Here is a 6516-nt window from a genome sequence, read left to right on the forward strand (position 1 = left end):
GTTATAATCAAGCCTGTTAATCATAAGAGGGTCTGTATCCAACCACTTTCAGTGTCTTTAATGCAAATTCAGCCTTAACAAGTGATCTCACTAAATAAATGGTTCTTTGAATTCGCTGTACATGTGAATTTCATTAAATTCGACTTGAATTCTATTCACAATAAATCAATTTGATCATATATTGCAGCCACTCTAAAGTGAAAAAAATGCAACTTAAGAGCGACTGTTACAACTTGAAGACCCCCCCACACACACAGGCCGCTCCAGAGCACGAACATCTCATTAACTCAAAACAGAAAATAAAGATTAAATAACAACCACAAGACGGATTTCATCACCAAGGTATCATTGTAATCAGTATAATGGCGCCGACCGGACAGTGTCTGTAGGTTACTGTGCACAATCCTGCTGACAGGTTGACTTTATCCTATGATAACGGAAGTTGGGCCAAAGGAAACTGTTTCCAGCTCCTGGTAAAGCCCAGCAAATTGTGCCCTTATTACAGTAAATTGGGGAAAATATGGCAACATTATTTAAATCGTTTATACTGATGATGATTATAAGGTGATGATATTTTTTAATGCAGAATAGGGAAGCAACCTAGACAAAAATATATGCTACAAAACTTGGTGTTATTTTTTTACCAATGTTTTATTGGTAATATTATATTTGTGCACTCTTTGGGGCATAATTTCTATGCATCACGGGAAGTTCTGCATATTGATACTATTAAGATATTTTTGTCTGGTAAAATTTATGTAAACATTAGAATTGATATTGTGACTCCATGCATTTTAGCTGTCATTGATTTATTAGTCGATTCATTGCTGCCTCCATGCACAACTGTCACATCTACAGTATTTATGAATTACGGTCGCTATTTTACTGCAAATTCACACTATTACCATGGCTATGCACTAAAATAATGTAGGATCTGAATAATATGGCAGATATAATTATTTTATCTTTGCACTATGTGTCAAAAAATTTACGTATTATGACTATGATAAATACGCTTCAAATATCACTAAAAGTATTGTCTGTGGATTCAGATATAGCCATGGCAAAATTAAAGATGGAAAAGTATGACTGAGCCTCTTTCAGTGTAAAATAAAATTTTGATTATTGCTTTTTTTAATTTAATTTAAATTTAGTATTCATGTTTGCATGTATTTATATGGTAAAAAAATTGAAAATTCATATATGAGTTGTTTGCTAACAAGAATTAGCCCATGCTTAATGAAGACATCTGGAAGGTTTCCTTTAATTCCATTCCTCGGAGCCTTTCCTGCGTCTCTCAGCTCACACAACTAAATACTGCACTAAATGCTAACAAGTTGACAGTATGCCAGAGCCTAAGGGATAGCTTCTAAAAGTCCACATCTTATGATGCACATTTGCCGCATGCTTAAATTTTTTTTCTTGTAAGACCCAGCCAAAATATACCTGAAATTAACATCATGCAAATTAATATTATGTGCAGCTAGGTCCTCCCCCTTACATTTTTTTGTGTTTTGCTATCTCACAACCTTGAATTTCAATGATTTTTTTAGGGTTTGCATCAGTTCATGCAAAGAACATGCCTTCACCTGTGAACATTTGGTTTTCTTTCCATTGTGAAGCAAGCAACAAACAGGACAAAATAACTGAAAACTTCAGGGTGTTCACCCTTCTAAAGTTAGTGCTTTGTAGAGCCTCCTTTTGCGGCAATTACTACTACAAGCTGCTTTGGATAAGCTTCTATGAGGTTTCCACTTTTTGCCAGCAGGAATTTTTCCTATTCCTCTAGGCAAAACTGCTCCAGCTCCTTCAAGTTAGATTGTTTTCTCTGGTGAACAGCAATCTTAAAGTCTGACCACAAACTCTCAAGTGGATTAAGGTTTGGGCTTTGAATAGTCCACTCCAAAACATTTACACATTTCCCATTAAACCACTCATTTGTTGCGTTAGCAGTATGCTTTTGGTCATTGTCTTGATGTAAGGTAAACTTCCAACCCAGTCTCAAATCACTGACAGACTGAAACAGGTTTTGATCAAGGATATCCCTGTATTTCACACCATGCATCTTCCCATTGACTGGGACCATTATCTCTGCCCCCACTGCCTGATAGACATCCCAACAGCATGATGCTGCAAGCACCATGTTTCACTGTGGGGATGGTGTTGGGGTGATGAGCTGTGTTGGTGTGGCGCCAGATATAGCATTTACCTTGTTTGCCAAAAAGTTCAATTTTGGTCTTATCTGACCACGGCACTTCCTTCATACATATGTGGAGTCTCCCACATTTCCACAAGTTTTAAATTTTTTGTGTGTAAGTAAAGGAAATTAATTTCTGACCATTCTTCCATAAAGGACACCTCTATGGAGTGTACAACTTATAGTGGTTATATGGACAGATACTCCAGTCACTGCTTGGGAACTCTACAGCTTCTTCAGGGTTACCTTTCGTCTCTGTGCTGCCTTTTTGATTAATGCCCTCCTTGCACGGGCTGAGAGTTTGGGTAGTTAGCACTGTTTTGGAAAGTTTGTTGGGGTACCATGTTATTTCCATTTGATGATAATAGACTTGATGGTGCTTTGGGGGATCATTAGAGATTGGGATATCTTTTTATAACCCAACCCTGACTTGTACTTCTCAACAACTTTCTCATTGACTTGTTTTGAGATCTCCTTGATCTTCATGGTGTTGTTTGGTTAGTGGTGCCTCTTGTGTTATGGTGATGTGGCCTTTCAGAAAAGGTGTGTATATGCTGGCAGACTTTAGGATAAAGTTTTTTTTTAAAAAGTTTTTTAACACAAACCATCGCTAGTGGAATTCAATCCTGCATCGATTTAAACCACCGGCTTCCTCCTTTCTTCTCTATATGATTTCCACTGGGCTTCATGTTAGATCCAGCGTGGGGAGCAGCAGCCAGCAGTTTCAACACAGAGTTTCTACCAGGTCTGTTTGATCTGCACAAGGTTCACTTTCTTTTCTTTTCTTCTTTATATAATGACAGACCATGTGCACACAGAGTGCACACAGGTGGGCTTCCTTTCACTAAGCATGTGACTTATGAAGGTAATTGCTAGCATCAGAAACTTTTAGGGGCTTCATAGCAAAAGTAGTGAATACATATCCACATGCCAATTTTTAGCTATTTGATGCCATGAATTTAATTTATTCCTATATTTTTCTCACTTCACTTCACTGTTTAGTGTTATGCATCATACACAAAAATATTTAAATACATGTTGTAATGTAACAAAATATACGTAAAAAGCCAAGTGGGTGAAGACTTTCACAAACCACTGTATATATTTATTATGTGTGTGTACAAAAATAAGGTTGGTTGATACCAGATTTGAATATAATCAACTATGTTTGCATGAAAGTTATTGTTCTGCTTACCACTGAACGCAGTAAATGGACATTGCATAAGCTGCCCCACAGCCTAAACCACTCAGAAGGGATCTAGCGGGCTAGTTACTATTACTAAAATCATGGTAAAAGGCAGCATTTTGCAAGGTTGTGCTGATAATTATGATACAGTACAACTACAAGTAGTAGGATTGGAACACGTGTTGGACGTTGCAATATATATATACAGACACCTAACAAAAGCGGTAAATGCCATTAATTACAGTGTCCATGATATATATTTGCAAAGGAAAAGAATTGCAGACAATTTGGAAAACGTAAATTTACCGATAGAAGGAGAATTGAACATATGGTCAAAAAATATACATGAGATATTAGATACATTAAAATACCTTTATTAGTACAGAAATATGGTAAATGGTAGCACCATAACCAAAGTGTGCTAACACAGTAATTAATAAAAAATATTTGTTACACTGTAAAATTAATAAAATAGCCAAAAGGAAAACACCAGGTGAAATAATGTAGATGCTAATGGTATAAATAAGTTTTTGTTAATAATGTGAACCTACTGAAGATAGAAAGCATTAATGGTGTAGTATTTCGTATTATCAATGTTTATTAGCTGCTATATAGATATGCAGGCTGTCTAAAGAAGTAGAGATTGATATAATCAATAAGCTTGCTGCATGCCCGAGTAAGGTATAAGCATAATACAGCAGTCTGTGCCAACATGGATTGCACTGACAAAAGTAGGATACATGTATCACGTTTTACCTGGTGGATGGTGGCTAATGGTGTGGCATATTCCCCAACGCGCATTTCGGAGCACAGTCCTTCACCAGGACAACAAGTAGGATGCAGAATATTTAATTATATCAAGTTCACATGATAAAGGTAACAAATGAAAGGCAGTCCAGTTCCATGCAACCAAAATATTTCTTTAACAGTATGAATGAGTACAAAAATCCAGGGCAAAAAATGTAAAGTATCATGATAGAAAATAAAACATTGACACATTTCATGTTATTCACACTTTATCATCATGTATGACTAAGGGTAAATAGCCTGAAACTCATAGATGTCTTATTTTCTATCATGATATCTTTACATTTTTTGCACTGATTTTTTATAATCTTTAACACTGAATTAAGAAATCTTCCTTTCGTTTGTTGGATTTACCCTGCATCTAGGCACAGACGCTGTCACTGCTCCAGACCTCAAGAGTCTACATGCGTGTGAGCTGGATTCCTTTATCTATATGATAAAGGTCCTGCACTCAAGCAATGCAGAGGAGGGAGAGTGTTATAGGCAAGTGTTTACAGTGTTTGTTTAGTGTACCTGTGTAGTATACAGTATGCTATGTGTGCAATGTACCTGATTAAGGTATACAGTGCATCTGGGGGGGTATCTATGTAGGATATGTAATGAATCTATAATGCAGTGTGTTTTGATCCTCTATAGTGTGTAATATATTCTTTGTGAGTAATGTATACTATGTGTATAGTGCATGATTTATATGTTACTACTGCATATAGTGTACGTGTAGTGTTTACTATGTGTTCTGTATATGTAGTGCAGTGTGTTTGCAATGTCTGTGTATACCTGAACCAGACTGGCCATGTACTTGCAAATTACAAGTGGATGGAAAGTTGTTCATCAGCACAATTATACCTGCTCACTACTACCTTAGCAACCATGAAGGCAGGCAAATTCAAAAGTTTTTTTTTTAGGGAAAAAAAAATATTTACTGGCATGTGACTATTGCAGCCAAACACAGATCTCACCAGTCTAATTCTATAGATCCTTTCATCACTTCTAAGGCTAATGATTGGCTGCAGAAGTCATGTGTATGTATGGCACGTCACATCTCTATGAACTGTGGTGCAGTGACTGCTGTGACAGCTAGGAGGTGCTGTATGGGTCATGCACACAGGCATATCCATTGTGGTAATGGATATAGGTTGGTAAATGACTGTCATGTATCCCAGGGTGGGTGGCCCTGGGATGGAAGCTTGAAAGAATGTTGATCAGCAGAGGTACTGCTGAGGGTTTTGTTACAGTGTATCAGGGAGAGCTTTCAGGTGGCTGGTGAGACAGGTGGAACGAGTCACCTACAAACCCACCCAGGGGCGTGTGTCTGAAGTAAAGCCTATGTGTGTGGTTGTCAATCTGAAGGACCTGCAATGAGGTCATAGCCATGTGATGCTGTGGGTATGGCTACGGACCATATAAGGTGACCAGGGTAGGTCACACGAGTGAGTGCCTGGATCTGATTGGTCCATGTGGAAAGGTCCCGAAAGGCTGTCGTGCGGAAGGTGGGCTGCCTTCCTGAAGCGCACATGTGGACGCTGCTGAATGTGTGCGGCCTGTGTGTAATAGCCTGTGAGTACTGGACAGTCCTCAGGAGGGAAGGGACATTAGGACTGAGAATCAGCTAAGAGGTAACCCCGGACAGGAGGAATTAACTGAGACTGTAAAGCCTGATTGCTGGACAAAGCACAGCCTGTGTGACCACAGGGCTAAGGGAGGGGAGCTCAACTATGAACATTCGTTTGGTCTGCTGTAAGACTGCTATCATTTTCTCCATGTTGCTATGGGTTATGCCATGTTCAATAAACCGTATGGACTGTGCTATGTGAAAAGCCAGTGCCGGATCTGGTTTATCTGCTGCCAAGTGAGTTTTCCTCAACATGAACAATAGGTGCTACCTTACAGAACCTACACAAGATCAACAGGCAATATTGACTTGAGTAATAGTGAGATTAAAGGGAATTGTGTCACGGTATTTCTACCCCTAAATCATACAATTACACCTCTCAGTAAAATATTTTTTTAAAAATTCCCTTTTTTAAGTTGTTCTTTTCAATATAAAGTTTAAAATGAAGTTATCAAAAATCACAAAGCGCATGCATGGTGTGCAGATGAAGCTGAGGTTAGTACACCTCACATTGCTGTGCAGTGGCCAGTTATTGGTGCCTTTAGGGTTTAAGGGAATAGAGAGAAGGAGACACTATGGTAATGAAGTGCTGTTGCAATGATTTTACCTAACAGATTACGCCAAGGTGACAGTGAAAAAGAACTTCCTCTCTCTGCTGCTACTACAAGTATATGACATCTGGAGAGTTTTCTTCAGATCCTTAAGAATCATGAA

The sequence above is a fragment of the Dendrobates tinctorius genome, unplaced genomic scaffold (assembly GCF_039654945.1).
Source record: "Dendrobates tinctorius isolate UK_male_01 unplaced genomic scaffold, ASM3965494v1 ptg000030l, whole genome shotgun sequence".
Lineage (NCBI taxonomy): Eukaryota > Metazoa > Chordata > Amphibia > Anura > Dendrobatidae > Dendrobates > Dendrobates tinctorius.